The sequence below is a fragment of the Lepus europaeus genome, chromosome 12, assembly GCF_033115175.1.
Source record: "Lepus europaeus isolate LE1 chromosome 12, mLepTim1.pri, whole genome shotgun sequence".
Lineage (NCBI taxonomy): Eukaryota > Metazoa > Chordata > Mammalia > Lagomorpha > Leporidae > Lepus > Lepus europaeus.
The window spans coordinates 12,541,252-12,557,494 of record NC_084838.1 but is presented as its reverse complement, the minus strand read 5'-3'; the positions used below and the strand labels follow the sequence as shown (position 1 = coordinate 12,557,494).

Here is a 16,243-nt window from a genome sequence, read left to right as displayed (position 1 = left end):
CTGAAAGGCAGAGAGACACAGAGAGAGAAGGAGAGACACAAGAGAGAACTTCTTTTCATTGGTTCACTCCCCAATGCCCACAACAACCAGGTCTGGGCCAGGCTGAAGCCAGGAGCCATTAACTCCACCTGAATCTCCCACACAGGTGGCAGGAATCAATCCAAGGACTTGAGCCATCCTCTGCTGCTTTCCCAGGTACATTAGCAGGGAGCTGGACAGGAAGCAGACTAGCTGGGACTCGAACCCAGGCACCCCGATACGCGATGCGTGCATCCCTGGCAGCGGTTTCGTGCACAATGCCCCCCCTTGGGGAATCATAAGTGGGAGAGGCCCCAGCCCAGGCTCTCAGGCTCTGAGTCTGTGGGGGAGGCTGACTTGGCATAGACCATTACGATACCGTGTGACAGGGAAGGTCAGGGGCCAGAGGGACACAGAGGAGAGTCTGTGTGGAGGTGACACAGGGGACTCAGGATCAGTGGGCAATTGCAGCTGGCTGGAGCCCGGCTCGTAGGTAGGAGACAGGAAGTGTGGGGAACTGAGACTCTTGGGGTCCCTGGCAGCGGAACATGAAGTTTGGACATTGAGAAGCTTGTTGAGGATCTTGGGCTTTGTCGGGGGGCACCGGGGAGTCTGAGAGGGGAGTCATGTGTGGGCTTGCCCTAAGGAGCCCGCATCCCAGTTGGGAGCAAGAGGAAGCAGAGGACCGGGACTTTGCATGGCCTCCTAGTGGGTTGCCTGCTTCCTCTCGCCTCCTTTGTAGTCAGGGTGGGGAAGAGGGTGTCTTTGGGAGCCCTCAGGGGTTGACCTGGCAGGACCTGGTGATGCATGGGACATGCGAATGACAGTGGCGGGTGGGGGATGGGGTGCAGTGAGGAGGGCTATGCCCTGGCCCATAGTGTGGGTCGGTGGATGGTGGTGCTGCTGGCTGACATGGGGAGCACTGGGGCAGAGCAGTTGCATCTGCACCCAAAGGTGGCCCCTCAAGTGAGCCTGAGGACGTGGCTTGGGCGGCATGGAGGGCAGGGGTCTGGATTGGAAAGTGGGGAGGTCATCAGTCCATTGCGGAAGTAACAAGACCCAGCACTACTTTGACCCATCCCTGGGAACCATGACGCTTCTGAGGGGTCTTCAAGAAAGACCTTGGCCTTGGACCCCAGATGAACTCCTGCCCTTTGACCCCTCCATTTTTGGGTGCCATGACTCCAGATCCGCTGCTGTGCACCTGCAGCAGTCACGGGGCAGAGGTCACCAGGAACCTCTGGGCCATTTGCTGGCAGCCTGCACACAGTGCTCATTTGTGTCGGTGATCCCAGACCCTCCACTGCCCTCCGGAATTTGGGGTCTCGGACTCTCCTGCGGCCTTGGAGAAGCTGGCTTGGGCAGAGACTCGTTCCAGTCTGGACAAGGGCCAACTTGCTCAGCTGCAGATCTACGTGTAGATGCCCCACATGTGGATGACTGGGTCGCTGCAGGGTGAGGAAGGGTGCAGACCCAGGGGTCTAAAAGGCAGGGTCTGGAGGGCCGAGCTGTGGGATGCTCCTCTGTATGTAGCAGCCCACTGGTCCTGCTGTTTGCCAGGCCAAAGCTTCCGAGGTGAAGAGGACAGAGCCCTTGCCTGCAGGCTCACAGCATGTAGGAGGGAGACCCATCACCCAACACTGATGGCGCAGGCGCACTCAGTCTGATGAGCGATGGAACTAGAGCAGTGCAGAGCTTGGGCACACAGCAGGGAAGGCGGCGCATCAACACCTTGGGTCCCCAAGTGGCTCGGGCCCAGGAGTAGAGGGATACTTCATAGAAGGAATATTTATAGAAACAATACTTAGGAATTTAACCATTAATAATCAGAGTAAACATGTAAAACCCTTTGCCATTCTTTGGAAAGACTTATTTATTTGGGGACTGGCATCGTGGCATGGTGGGTAAAGTTGCCGCCTGTGATGCCGGCATCCTATACGGGCGCTGGTTTGTGTCCCAGCTGCTCTGCTTCTAATCTGGCTCCCTGCTACTGGCCTGGGAAAAGCAGCAGAAAATGGTCTAAGTGCTTGGGCCCCTGATACCCACATGAGAGACCTAGTACAAGCTCCTAACTCCTGGCTTTGGCCTGGCCCAGCCCTGGCTGTGTGGCCATCTGGGGAGTGAATCAGTGGATGGAAAATTTCTCTATATCTCTCTCTCTCTGTCTTTCCCTCTCTTTCTTTGTTCCTCTGCCTTTCAAATAAATACATAAATAAGTCATTAAAAAATAAATATTTATTTATTTGAAAGGCAGAGATAGAGAGAGAGAGAGACAGAGAGAGAGAGAAATCTTCCATCTGCTGATTCACTCCCCAGATGGCCATATGGCTGGAGCTGGGTCAGGCCAAAGCCAGAAGAAACCCAGAGCTCTATCCAGGACTCCCATGTGGGTGCAGGGATCCAAACACTTAAGCCTTCTTCTGCTGCTTTTCCAGGCCATTAGCAGAGAGGAAGAGCGGAAGTGGTGCAACTGGAACTCGAACTGGTGCTCATATGGGATGCCGGCACTGCAGATGATGGCTTAACACACTGTACCACCACGCCAGCCCCATGTGCAATGCTTTATCTCATTTAATACTCACAGTGCCTGGATGACGTGGGTTCTAATAGTTTCCCCCTTGAACATAGAAGGAAACAGACTGGGAGGAATGAGTGAGTTTGCTCAAATTACCCAGTTAAGGGAGGGGCTCCAGGGTCCAGAACCACAGCCCTGGGGTTGACTGTCAGGTGCACTCAGCCATGCAGTGGGCTGCCTTACGTGCTACTGGGATTTTAGGTTGGATTCATAGAGGCATGGTGTCTAGAATGATGGAGGTGATTGGCGTGCTTGCCCTGGCCTGGGTGGAGCTTGTCTGAATGTCTGATTCTGGGTCCTGTGCTGTCAGTGGGGTCAGGGTTCGTCTGGAGCAGACCAGGGAAGGGGCTGTGGGAAGCAGATGCCCTGATGTCAGTAACAGCTGGAGAAAGGGGCATTCACAGCTTGTGGAAGACATGAGAGGCCTTGGATCACCGGCTTCTGGGCCCTAAGAAGCCACTGGGAAGTAGAGGGACAGAGGGCAGAGCCAGGGCCAGCAGGTACAAGGCACAAGGGGAGGGAGATGCGAACACACCCTAGGGGGAATTCTGTTACCAGCCCTGGTGGGAGGTGAGGGCCCCATTGCTGGAGGCATGCAAGTGGGGCTTGTGTGACCCCTGCTGGTGGGGGCAGGAGTTGAACCGGATGACCTGTAAACCACCCCCCCCCCCACCTCCTACTTGCACTGAGAGGCCTGGGCCTTTTGTTTGCAGGTGGTACAGAGTACTCCCTTGGTCACAGCGCCTCCCCAGGGAGCAGCTGGCCTCACTTCGCAGCCCTGTGAGGTAGGTACCGCATCCCAGGCACACACTGCTCTCCTTGGCCCAGCCCTGGCTGCCCAGGGGAGTCTAGAGGGGACTCCAACTGTGGTAGCTGCCTCCTCCCCACCCCTGCACTGGGAGCCACAGTCGATTCTAGGGGAGCCCCTGAGGTTCTCCTGATAAGGCTCAGAGCACCTTTCTTTTACCTCATTTGCTTTTCACTCTTGAGAGGGTGGCCAGGTGAGGCCAGGACCCCTGGCTGTCACCTCAGCTGTGCTGCTTGTCGCCACGTGACTTTGGTGGTGGTGGGGGTTGCCCGCCCTCCCAGGCCTCTGGATAAAGGCAGATTCCCCACGAGGAGCAGGTGCAGGGTTTCTCCCTGTAGGCTTCGGAGAGGGGAGAGAAGCTGAGGTGTGGCTGCCAAGTCCCCAGAGGTCTTGTTGACTGTAGTGGAGCACCTGAGAAGGGTGAGTCACAGGGGAAGGTGGCTGAGTCATAGCCCCCAGGGGCAGCTGGCGGGGTGGGGCCCCTGACTATCAGATTCACAGGTGACCTGCTCCAGGAGGCTGAGAGATCCGGTTCATAGCCCAGCGCAGGCCTCAGTTTCTTCATCTGTAAGATGGGTGCATTCGTCTCCCCAGCCCCAGTTAGATGGTTGCCGTGAGGCCCCAGTGAGCTTGTAGATGCAGAAGGGCTTAGTGTGCTAAGAACCAGGAAGGAGCCTACCAGGGGGCATCCCCAGCTCCCAGGAACAGAAGTGGATTTCTAATAGCAGTTGTGCAAAGACTCTGGAAAACTCCCCTCTGGCTCATGACGTCACTCCGGGTTGCGGAAAGGAGAAGGGGTGGTGTGTACACAGCATGTCCTTGTCCCCGGAGGCTCAGCTGGCTTTTAGGTGGTGGCCCCAGCCGGCCATGGTTGGAACTGTTCCTCTTTCCCAGAGGGCCTTTGGTGGTCTCCAGGCGCTTGTCCTCAAGGCCTGCTGGGCCCAGACAGAGGACTTGCCCTATGTCTGCTGCTGTGGAGAACACTGCTGGCCTCCTAGGAGGAGCTGTGGGCCAAGTCTGGGTTCCAGTCACCTCTGTTTGTCAGCAAACAGGGTTAGGCTCTGTGGATGCTTTTCCTAACAGTGACACAGGGACCTGGTCATCTGCTTGCCCCACTTCTGCAGGCCAGGCAGGGCGAGGCTGGCTGAGGCCCAGCTGAGCGCCCATCTGCCCCGAGGTTGCCTGTGTATCCCCTTCACTCCACTGCCCCCTGCAGTGTGCCTGCCTCACACCACAGCCATGACCTTGGGTCCCACTGGGGAGGCACCAGTGATCAAAGCCGGGCACCCACTCTCAGAAACTCCCTCCTCTTTGCTCTGTTTGGTTTATTTCCTACCCCCCCGACCTTAATCTGGGCTTGGTTTTGGTTTCTAAAATTTTTACTTTTCATTTTATCTGGAAGACTCAGAGACAGAGAGAGGGGCAAACAGGGAGCTGGTTCACCCCTGACATACCCACAACAGCTGGGAATGGGCCAGGCTGAAGACAAGAGCCTGGGACTCCATCTGGGTCTCCCACATGAGTGGCAGGACCCAAGGACTTGAGCCATCATCTGTTGCCTTCCAGAGTGTGCATGAGCCGAGCTGGGATTGGAAGCCGAGCTGGGATTTAAACCCTAAGCACTTTTGATATAGCATGAAGGTGTCCCAAGCGGAGTCTGAACCTTTATGCCAAATGCCTTCCCCAGGGCTCTGTGTTTCTACTTCAGATATTCACCAGGATTCTGACAGTCTTCCTGTCTTGAGTGACAGATAAAGGTTCATTCATTCATTCGGCAGATCCATTGTCAAGTGCCCTCAACTGGGCACTGGAGAATTGGCAAAGAACAAGACTTTCCCCATTCCTCGTGGGTCGTGTGATCTGACAGCTGGTCATACACGGCACACGTAATCCTGCCTTTGGTTAGGGAGGAAACCATGAGTGATGGGAGCGTGTGGGATTAGGTGGGGGCGGGGCTCTTGCAGGGACCTAAAGCAGCAGGCAGCTGGGTGAGCAGGAAGGGGAGGGCCTGGGCACGGCCCTGGGCCAGGACAGTGTGGGGCTGAGAGGAGGCAGGGAGGCCAGCGGGTGGGGACCAGGGACAACTAGGGCGCACAGGTCAGTGAGTCTGGATTTTGTGCCTGGCCACTGGGAGCACGGGAAGTCTCTGGGCCTAGGAGAGACGTGCAGCATCCCTGAAGGGCCATCTCAGGGAGCCCCGGGGGTGCAGTTTTTGGTTCTTCCACACCGGGGTGTCCTGGCGCTGTGCTTTCCTGCAAGGCGTGGCTTGGGCACTTTCCCAGGCTTCTCTCGCTCTGTGCATTGCTTCACTTTCCCTGCGGCCCCTTGCTGGGCTTCTGCACTGGCTAGGGGAGGTGGGGCAGATGCTACCCCGCCCACGCAGGTGATGGCCTGGGAACCTGGGAGGGCTTCTTCTCCCAGTGAGAAAGGGGCATTGGGCGCTCCAGGCGAGTGGGCCTCGTGTGCAAAGGCTTGGCCACACGGAGCAGCCTGCTGTGCCTAGGGCCGAGAGGGCAGAGGATGGGGCCAGAGGCAGGCAGTGGCAGGACACGGCAGGGAGAGCAGGGTTGGGAAAGGTTTTGAGTGCCGGGTCTCGATTCTCTGGGTGCCTGGGAGCCATGGACGGGTCTTGAGCTGAGGAGCACCTTGACCAATGGGATTTCAGGACAACCAGTTGGCGCCAGGCGGAGGGGTCGATTCTGGAAGCGGTTGGAGAATGAGCATCATGCTTGACAGTGACAGCGTCCAACCTTGTCACCCGACCCCCACCCAAACCTCCCGCAGCCACACACCCACAGCAGAATCCTCTGTGCTCCTTTCTGTCCGTGGCCATGTCCAGTAATTCCCCTGTTGGCAGGTCAGCCTGAGCTGGAGTCAGGGCTGCATCACTGTAGCCCCGGGGCGTGGCTCAAGGCTGCGCCCAGAGGCCAGCAGGGCTGAGCCTGAAGCAGCACCCTGGCCCTGACTTTCTGTGTGCCCCTCCACAAACCTTGTGACACCCGTCTGCCTCAGTTTTCTTGTCTGTGAAATGGGGGTAATAGTAGGGTTGTTGAGGATTCAATGATGGGGAAGTAAAGTCTTCAGGGTGTACAGTGGTAGGTAGATTTTATTTGAAAGGCAGAGTTACAGAGAGGGAGGGAGGGAGGGAGAGAGAGAGAGAGAGAGAGAGAGACGTCTTCCATCCGTTGGTTCACTTCTCAAATGGCCACAACAGCTGGAGCTGCACAGATCCCAAGCCCGGAGCTTCTTCCAGGTCTCTCACGCAGGTGCAGGGGCCCAAGGACTTGGGCCATCCTCTATTGCTTCCCCAGGCCACAGCAGAGAGCTGGATTGGAAGTGGAGTAGCTAGGACTCGAACCGATGCCCATATGGGATGCCGGCACTGCAGGTGGTGGCTTTACCCGCTATGCCACAGCGCCGGCCCCAGGGCGTCCTTCTCTTGGGCCATAAATCTGAACTCAGAACCAGAAACCCCAGCAGCCCCGAAGGAGGCCTCTGTGGGATGCCGAGGAGCCTGGAAGTGGCGTTACCTCTGGTGCCTGGCACAGGAGTGGGGCACGGAGGGCTGCACAGGGTCTTGTTTTTCTTTTTCTGGCATCAGCACAAGGCTGGTACAACATGCTGGGCTGGGCTCCTGAAAATACTGAACAAAGAACAGCAACAAAATCGAAAAGAGATCACAGGCCTTAGGCGTCACCCACCAGCACCTTCGTTTTATGGCCCAGGGATCCGGGGTCCAGGGAGGATCAATAAAATGCTGATAATTTTTAAAAAATTCCAAGCTGCCCAGGGAGCAGTGACATTGGGGTGGGCATTAGGGGACACAGGTCTCACCTAGGCAACCCAGAGTCATCCTGGCTAGACGGGCCCCAAGGGCATTGTGTCTAACCTTCCCAGCTTCTGTTTGGGGAAACCAAGGCTCAAAAGGAAGCAGTAGCTCACCCAGAGGTGGGGAGCAGAAAAGGGGCCATGGGGCCTGTCCCCAATAAATCAGCAGTAGGTGGGCGGGGCTCCTCCCCCCAGGCCCTCTGCCTCCTGCCTGAGAAGTGAAGGGCCTGACTGCTTTGCTGGGGGAGGTCTGCTCTGTGACCGTGGACGTGGGGCTGGCGCAGATGTTTTAGTCCGGCTTTGTGGTCCTGTTTATGGGCTGATGTGATTAGGGTGGTGTCCTGCCTTCCTGCTGCCCAGCCCAGCAGCAGTGGAGGAAGAAGCTCCCCCGGGGTTCTGGTGCCTGGGTGAGTTTCGAGGGAACCGAGAAGGGCCTCAGGCCAATGGCCTGTCCATCCCAGCCACCAGCAGGGCCTCTGCAGAGAGGAAGCTCTGAGCCCTGTGCTTAATAATCGCCCCCACCTCAGATCCACCCAGGGCTCCCAGGCAGCCAGGCCCCTCCCACCCCAACACAGCCATTGTCTCAGGTCCATCCACGCCTCCCCCAGCCGGGACTGTCCCTGTGCCGGCCTCACAGCGGGGCCTTTGCTCCTGCTGTCCCCTCGGCCTGGCTTGCCATTCCGTGAGACAGATCTCTGTTCGTTGTTTCTCTCTGCTCAAATGTACCCGCTCTGGGCCTCCATCAGGCCAGGGTACTCCCTGCTCTGCCTCCCACTGCCCACAGCCACCTAGCCATTCCCCGTGTTTCTGGGTGTGTGCCCGTCAGGGCAGGCGTAAGGCGGAGGAAGAAAGAAAGGGGACAAGCATGTGTGATGGCACCTTGCTAGGGACAGACCCCCCCCCCCACATACACACCTGTCTGATGAGATCTACCTGCATGCCACTCGATGCGGCAGGTGTTTTTTAACGGTGTATGGGAGTGACAGCTCCTAGGGTCAGATAGTCCTGGATTCAAACCCTGCTCTGCTTCCTAACTGGGGGGAACCCCTCTGAGCCTCAGTGTCCTCGTCTTTAAAATGGGATGATGCCAGCCACAGATTCTGGGGAGAATTCAACAAGACGGTGCTTACGAAGTACTTGTATCATGTTGCCCTGTCCAGGATGAGCTCCTGTGTGCAGCAGGAGGAGGGGCCTGAGGTCAGAGCAAGCACTCTCAGTGTCCAGGCCACTTCCCACCCCCCTACGACTGTGGCAAGAGGAGAGACCAGACCAGGGCCTGGGAATCCTGGCCTCCGGCTCTGCCCTGTATTCCTGTGCCCTCCCTCTCTCGGTCTCTTGGGCCTCTTCTGTTCCCCAGATCAGGGGAAGCTTTGTTTGGGGATTGTTTTTCCTAAGAAGGTTCCTCTGTGGAGCCACTGGATGACTCAGAGCCCTGAGTCATGGGAGGCTGAGGGCGTGGGAGGGTTAGGAAGGGGGAGGAGGGGGAGGAGGGGGGAAGAGGGGCAGGAAAGGGGCCCCAGTTCCAGCCCTGGCTCTTCCACTGCTTGATCAACACCGTCTGAAGCAGCCCCTCTCCTGCCTGGCCCCAGTTTCCTGCCAAGGAGGATATTGGGCTCGGGTGGGTGGTTCCCCGCGGTGGCTGAGCTTGCAGGGCCCCAGCCCAGTCTTACGGGGCGTGGAGGCTGGGGCGTGGGGCCTGGGAATCAATACCTTTCCTGTGCTCCCCAGGTCAGACTACTGCACACCTGGTCTGCAGAGGCGTGAGGCATGTGGGAGCCACCCGCTGGTGTCCACCGGCCCAAGGGACCCTGGGCTGGGCCTCCCAGGGGTGGCTCAGCCTCTGCTGGGGCACTTGCACTGCTGGGGGCGTGGATGGGAGGGGCATGGCACTTCAAGTACATTTTCACATAATTTGCATATTTTCATGGAGCCAAGGATTTCTGGTCAATTAACAGACTTATGTGAGCATCGCCAGGGTCCTGCTCGCTGGTGCCTGCTTGCCTTTGTGTTTCTTTGAATGCCCAGGCTGTGTTCAGCTCCCTGCTTCACCCATCCTGCTCCTGCAACCCCGTGCCAGTCATTGTCCCTCTCTGAGCCCGAGGGATCGTTATACCTTCCTCGTAGGTGATTGTTTGAGTTTCATGAATGTGCGCCGAGTTCCTAATGGTCCATGGTCCCCAGCAGCAGGGGTTATGGGAGCCTGGCACACGGTACCCGGGACACAGGGCAGCCAGCCAGGCACAGTGGTAATAGTTCCACCTAACATTTTAATGCTGTGCCAGGCACCAGGTTAGAGCCCCTGAAGTGTATGGTCTGTTGTTAAAGCCCCCGACAGCCCTGTTGGGTGTTACTATGATTCCATTTTACAGCTGAAGAAACTGAGGCACTGAGACCGGAAGGGACTTTTACAAGGTGCTATAGGTAACAGCTGGGAGGACTGGGCATTGGCCCCAGAGCCTGCCTGCCTTAACCTTTTCTTGTGTGGCCTTGAAGAAGTTTATGGAAAATACGTATTCTGAAAAAAACTACATGTGGGTTTTGCACCAAGGCAAACTCACTTTTCAATTCAGTCTTCTTCAGGCTTTTTGAAGCCCCTCACCCTGCGTTGTCCCCTGCCTCCCTCCTCATGAATCACAGAGCAAGGGACACAGTCCATGGACTCAGGACAGGCCCCAGGCCGACGCTTTCCAGGGATAGGACCTGGGCTGATGGACATGGGCTTGGCAAGAGTGTGCACACACTGGGCAAGGTACAGGGAACACAGGGCCTGGTGTGCGGCGCAGTCCCATGGTCTAAGTGACCCTGGCCTGGCCTGCAGAGCGTGGGACGAGAGATTTGGCCGTCACGCTGGCTGCCGGGCCCGAGAGCCTCTTCCCTGTGGACTTCCTCACAAGCCCAGCCAGCGGCTGCCAGAGCCGGTTCTGTCCTCCTCACACACGCCTGCCTGTGTTTTTCCTCTCTTTCTCCCTGTCTCTTCAGATGCCAAAGAGTGGGAGTGCCCCCGAGGACCGGTGGCTCCCTGGGTACCCCCCCCATCCCACCAAGTCAGACAGGGGTTAAGGCGTGGGGCCAAGTCCACGGCTCGGGAAGGGCCGCTCTCAGAGCCAGCCAGCCAGCACCTGCGGGGGCTGGAGCCCGGTAATTTTCCTCTAAGCTGGCCTTGCAGGGCAGCATCTAGGGCTTAGGAGGGGGAGTGAGCGCCCGCACCGCTGTGGAGGCTGGGGAAGCCGATTGCTAACAGCTGCGGAGCAGTGGCGGTGATGGTGCAACAGAGGGGCCGTGGATTGCAGGCAAACGTTTCTTGAGCCCTGCTGGCACCTGGCACTCTCCACCTTATCCTGACGCATCTGCGCAAGAGCCCAGGTGCCCTGATGGGGAGACCAACACTAGGAGAGGCCAGGCGCTGGCTCGCCTGGAGAGGCAGTGCCAAGGCTGGCCCCCAGCGCTCCTGGAGGCAGGAAACTGAAAATCAGAAGAAGCAGGATTGGAGGGTGCAGACCATGTTGCGGGAGTTGTGAGCCATCAGGGTACAAGAGGACACCTTTGTGTCAGATCAGAGAGGGCCGAGCATGGGAGTCCCGGCTTCTTTCCGTCTGCCGTGGGAGCCATGGAAGGGCCCTGCACCAGGGATGATGCCATCTCTAGGGCTAATGGGCTATGTGTGGAGAGAGCTTAAGGTAGCAAGGAAGCACGTGCGGTGATTCCAGGGAACAGGTGAGGGGCGGCATGGGGAGCGAGGCTGAGGTGAGTGTAAGGTGTGGATGGGCTGGATTGAGCCTCTCTGTTCTGGTCCCAGCCTTATGCATTGTCATGGCGGGGCGACCTGGGGTGGGTCCTGCCTCCAAGGGTGTCTCAGAGGGTTCTCAGCTCTCAGGGGGACAGGCACCTGGAGGAAGATCCTGGTGATTGGGCAGGTGCCTGGATGGAGATGAGGCAGGAAGCAGGCCCTGGGTTGTATGTGCTGGATCTTGTTGCAATCTCCCAGCTGCTTCTGATCATTCTCTGAGCTGGGGAAGGAAGAAGAGCATTCCAGTACTGTGCCTCCATTCAGGTTAAAGGGCCGAGCGCACTTTTGGGAAAGCCAGCCAGAGGAGTGGGTGCTTGGCGCGGTAGTTACCATGCTGTATGGGATGCCCACACCCCATGCTGGAGTGCCTGGGGTTGAGTACCAGCTCTGCTTCTGAATTCAGCTTCCTGTGACACATACCCTGGGAGGTAAAAGATGATGGCTCGAGTAATTGAGTCCATGCCACCTGTGTGGGAGACGTGGATGGAGTTCCCAGCGCCTGGAGCTGGATGGCCCAGACCTGGCTGCTGTGGGCATTTGGGAGCTGAATCAGTAGATGGAATATTGATATTCTCTCTCTCTCTCTCTCTCTCTCTCTCTCTCTCCCCCCTCCCTCTCCCTCTCCCTCTCTCCCTCTCTCTGTTGTGTGCGTGCATTTGTGTCTGCCTTTTAAATAATAAATAATTTAAACAACCTATCAGAATTAAAATTAGTAGCAGTAAAAACACCTGAATCTGATAATTCTATTGTAGTTAAAAATTCAAGATAAATTCTAAGGTCTCTAAATATGTTATAGTATCTGGGATTTTTCTTTTCCTTTTTAAATGTTACTGTGTATATTTAAGGAACACAACATGCTGTTATGAGATACATATAGATAATAAACAGTATTTCTGTAGTGAAGCAAATTAACATATCCATCATCTCACATGGCTATCCCCCCTTCTTTTATGGTTTTCATGGCCAGAGTGGCTAAAATGTAAATTAGCAGTCCCCTAAATACAGAACAACCTTATTAGCTGTAAGTGGTCCTCACACCGGACACTAGAACTCGAGGTTTCTTTATGCTGCTTAGTACCCTCTGCCCTACATCTGCCCGCTGGAGTTTTTCTGGAACCAGATTTTACTGGGACCAGGTTCTGGCAAGCCTGGGAGAGACTCGGCCTGAGGACACTGACGCTCAGAGAGGTTGAGTCGTGTGCCTCGCGTCACCCAGCCTGTGATTGGAAGGCCTGGCATCCCGAGCCCTCCTTCTTTTGGGTGGGGCAGAGAGGAGGGGGAGTTATGGTAAGGAGCAAGGCTGGCCCTTGGTGGGGGGCATGAGGGCCTCTCCTGAGGCGCTTCCCAGCCCTGGCACAGCCTCTACCCCAGGTCTCCGGGCTTGGCTGTAACCCCAGCTCTCCCTTGCTTTGGATGTGAAGACAGAGGTCGAGGCCAAGGGTGGGTGCCGGGGCCAGGAAGGGTTATATGTGTGTAAGAGCTGGGCTCATGCTGAGGGGTTCACCTTTGGATGCTATGGTTACACCTGCTGTGTGCCAAACACAGTGTTAGGAGCTCCTTCAACCAAAGGCATGGTAGGAGTTGTCAGCTTACTCTACAGAGAGGGCAACTGTGTGCTGCAGAAGGAGCCACTGCTCCAAGTTCAAGGGCAGTGTGGATTTGGGCTCTGTCCCGATTCATCCCTGGACTTTGCTGTGTATTCCCTTGGTCAGAAGGTTACCCGCCCTTTGCCTTCTGGGTCGCTCTTGGTATCTCGAGTTCAGGGGGATTCAGCACACGCTCCTGGATTCTGTTGTCTGTGCCCCTTCCCTGCACTTGTGCCCCTTGTGTCCTTCTTGGGGGAGTTCTGCCTACAGGATGCAAACTGGCATCCAGGGCCTGGGCTCACACTTCCTGCCAGCACAGAGGGCAGCGTGGCTGTGGTTGGCTGTGAGAGGCCAGGGGACCGAGAAGGGCTATGTGGGGTGCCTGCAGTAGGAGAGATGTGGCACCATCCTCAGATGGCCTGCAGCGTTGTTCCCACTGGGATGATGATTGGCCTGGCAGCTTCCACCATCCCGGGTGGAACCCAGGGAGAGATGAACCTGATCCCTGGGCAGGGAGGATGGGACCTTGGCCAGATGCACAAACTGTTGACCTTTTGCCATTTCTTTCAGCATCGTTGAGTCAAAGAGCCTGAGGAGTCCTAGAGATGGGCAGGTCCACGGTCACCTGGGTCCTTTTGGCTGGGCTAACTCTGGGCAGCTCATCATCTCTCAGGATGCCGGGAAGGAAACTAGCACTTCCCCCCAATTATTTTATTGTGCAAACTACACTTAGCATAAAATATACCACCCTAAGTTCCTTCTTAAAGAATATATGTATTTGAAAGGCGGAGACAGAGAGAGAGAGAGAGAGAGAGAGATCTATTTCCTGTTCACTGGTTCACTGTCCAAATGCTTGCATGTGACAGCTGGGCTGAGTTGAAGCTAGGAACCTGGAACTCAATCCAGGTCTCCTGTGTGGGTAGCAGGAACCCACCCACTTGAGCCATTCGGTGCTGCCTCCCAGGGTGCGCATTAGTAGGAAGCTGGAGTGGGGATCCGGAGCCAGAAGTGTAACCCAGGCACCCTAATGTGGGACGTGGGCACCTGTAACCGCTAGGCCCTGAATCTGCCGATAATGGCAGCGGCTTCCTGTATACCTGCTGACCTGTAGGAAGCACTGAGTCCCAGGCACCTTTTCCCTTATGAAATCCTCACAGCGTCCCCAGGTGGGGATGCTGGGGCTCTGAGAGCTCAAGGGACTTGCTCAGAGTCCCACAGCAAGTAGTGGAGTAGGGACGGAGACTTCTGGTGGGAGCCCCGCCCACGCCATCCTGGTGGGAGCCCCGCCCACACCATCCCCCACAAGATTGCTCCCTTTGCTGTTCCTTCCCCTCCTGGGGGACAGCCTTCCCTGGGGAGCAGGCAGCCGCCTCGGGGGCTTCTCCCGCCACTTCCGAGACCTGCTGTGTCCCCGCAGTCACCGTGTGCAGTCAGTGTGTGCAGCCAGGACTCTCTGTCCTGTGCTCACTGTGTTGGGCCTGGGCTCCCCCGGGAGTAGGTTGCAGGCTGCTGGAGGACAGGGATGTTTATAGCTCTGTGCAGCGCCAGCCACTGGCCTCCCAGCCTCCGAGGGCCAGCTCTCTCCCCCAGGAAGGGTGGACAGACTGCTCAAATGACCCTGGCAAGAGGAGCCTCAGGCTCGCATCATGGCTAAGTCTGGCTGCTTCCAGGGCATGGGGTCAGGAAGTGGTAGGGCCAGGCCATTTCCAAATGTCCTGTCCTGGCTCTCAGCACGAGGTGGGGTTGGCTCCGGAAGCTGGGGAGAAGCCAGTGGCTTCAGGCCCTGGGATTATTGGCCTCCTGGAAGTGACTGGAGCCAAGCCCCACTGGCCGTCTCCCAGACAGCTGTCCACACCCGGAATGGCCTGGCCAAGGCAGGGCCCCAGCTGGCTCTGACAGGGAGCTCTGGCATGTCGTGGAGACCCAGGCTTTGGCTCTGGCCCAGTTATGGAGAGAGCAGAGTTCTGGATCTGCTTTGCCAGCCACTAGTGCTGTGGCTCTGACAAGCCCTGCCCTTGTTCTTGGTGCCATTGTCTGTAAAGGACAGGACAGACGGGTGACCACTGCTGGTAAAACGTCCTGCTCTGTGCAGTGCACTCCACAAACTCATTCCTATCCCCGCAGCGGTCCCACAGCCGGGCACCCCATCTCTATTTATGGAAGAGTGATCTGAGGTTCAGAGAGGGACAGTGACTTGCTCCAGGTCACACAGCACCATGCTAGACATAAGCCTCTATACAAAGAAACCATGAAGGAAGACAGCAACTTTGTGAGTGAGATCTTGGCCTCCTCGCTGCTCCCTGGACTAGGAACCATGCTTTTCGTTTCATCGATGTGGAAACAGGCTTGCTCACAGGAGCTAAGTCGCCAGATTCCCAAAGCTGTGTTCCTTCAAGTCCACAGAGCTTGTCCAGGTCCTGTCCAGTTTGATGTGGGTTTCATAACTGGCTTCCCTGTTTTCCATCCCAAATCCCAGGCCACAGGGGCGGGCGTTCCCGCGAGATCCCAGGGAACAGCGAAGAGCTGAGAAGCCAGCAAGCGCAGAGAGACACAGAGCAGCAGAGCCGGGGCGGGGAAGAGAACAGGACAGTGGCTTCCCGGCCCGGCCCACGCCTTTGGTGCCTTGTGGCTGTGGGCAGAGGTGAGCCTGAGGCCAGCTCCTCTGGGCTTCGGCCGCTGTCCCGCAAGGCCCACAGGGAAACAGAGACCACCTGCCATCACAGAGGGCAGGAGAGTGGGCCTGTGTGGGGTCCTGGCTCCAACTAGGGGAGGGAGGAGTTGGCTAGGGTGCCATGGGCTCTCGGGCCCCATCCTGTTGCAGACGCCTACGGTGTGCATGGCTCTGGGCAGGGCGTGGGGAGGCTGTCAGTGGTCAGTGGACCTCCGAGGGACTCAAACGTCCTCCTGTAGCCAGTTGGTGGTGAGCTGCATTGTTCTCACCCAAAGCCACTGTGCCAGGGGCGGGTGTTTGGCACAGTGGTTAGGATGCATCCCATGGCTGAACGCCTACATTCCAGTCCTGGAGCTGCCTGGGAGGGGCAGGTCATGGCTCAAGTAGTTGAGTCCCTGCCACCCACACGGGAGATCCAGACGGACTTGCCGGCTCTCAGCTTTGTCCTGACCAAGCCCTGGCTATTGTGGGCATTCGGGCAGCGACCCCGTGGATGTGAGATCTCTGTATGTCTCCCTGCCTTTCAAATAAATGAACCGAATAAAACTTCAACACAAGAAAGAAACTGGGCCAGACCCGAGTGCTGCGTGGCACAGAGTGTGGGGTGCTGTGGTCTCTGTTCGCACGGGGGTCACCGCCTGGGGGTCCTCCCAGCAGGTGTATGGGAGGCATGGTGGGCACAGCTGCCCCAGAGACCCCTGGCTGCCGGCTGAGCTGGGGTATGACTGGTTTAGCAGCTGCAAGGTAGGTGGTGCCAGGATGGACCTTGTGCTCTGCAGCCCACCGACTCATGTCTGAGTCTCAGCAATGCTGAGTGACCCTGAGCAAGTGACTGACCCACTCCAAGTCCCAGTTCCCCTTGCTGGGCCCAGACGTGAGGGTGCAGGTCATGGGTCCTGGGCAGTTGAGAAGGGCTTGTGGAGGTGACCTAGTCCAATGCCCCCATTTTCTGAATGAGATACTCATGTTC

At 57.2% G+C, this 16,243-nt stretch overlaps 1 protein-coding gene across 5 annotated transcripts in view; it reads left to right on the top strand.

The window, feature by feature from the left end:
• GSN (gelsolin) overlaps positions 1-16,243 on the top strand; it is a 55,570-nt gene that overhangs the window by 9,703 nt on the left and 29,624 nt on the right. For 2 of the 5 annotated variants that reach the window (XM_062207644.1, XM_062207639.1), the window contains one exon: positions 3,307-3,378. The exons of the other annotated variants lie outside the window; for them this stretch is intronic. The gene's annotated coding sequence lies outside the window, so the exon portion shown is untranslated. Of the gene's footprint in view, positions 1-3,306; positions 3,379-16,243 lie in introns of those variants that run through there. 5 annotated transcript variants of the gene reach the window in all.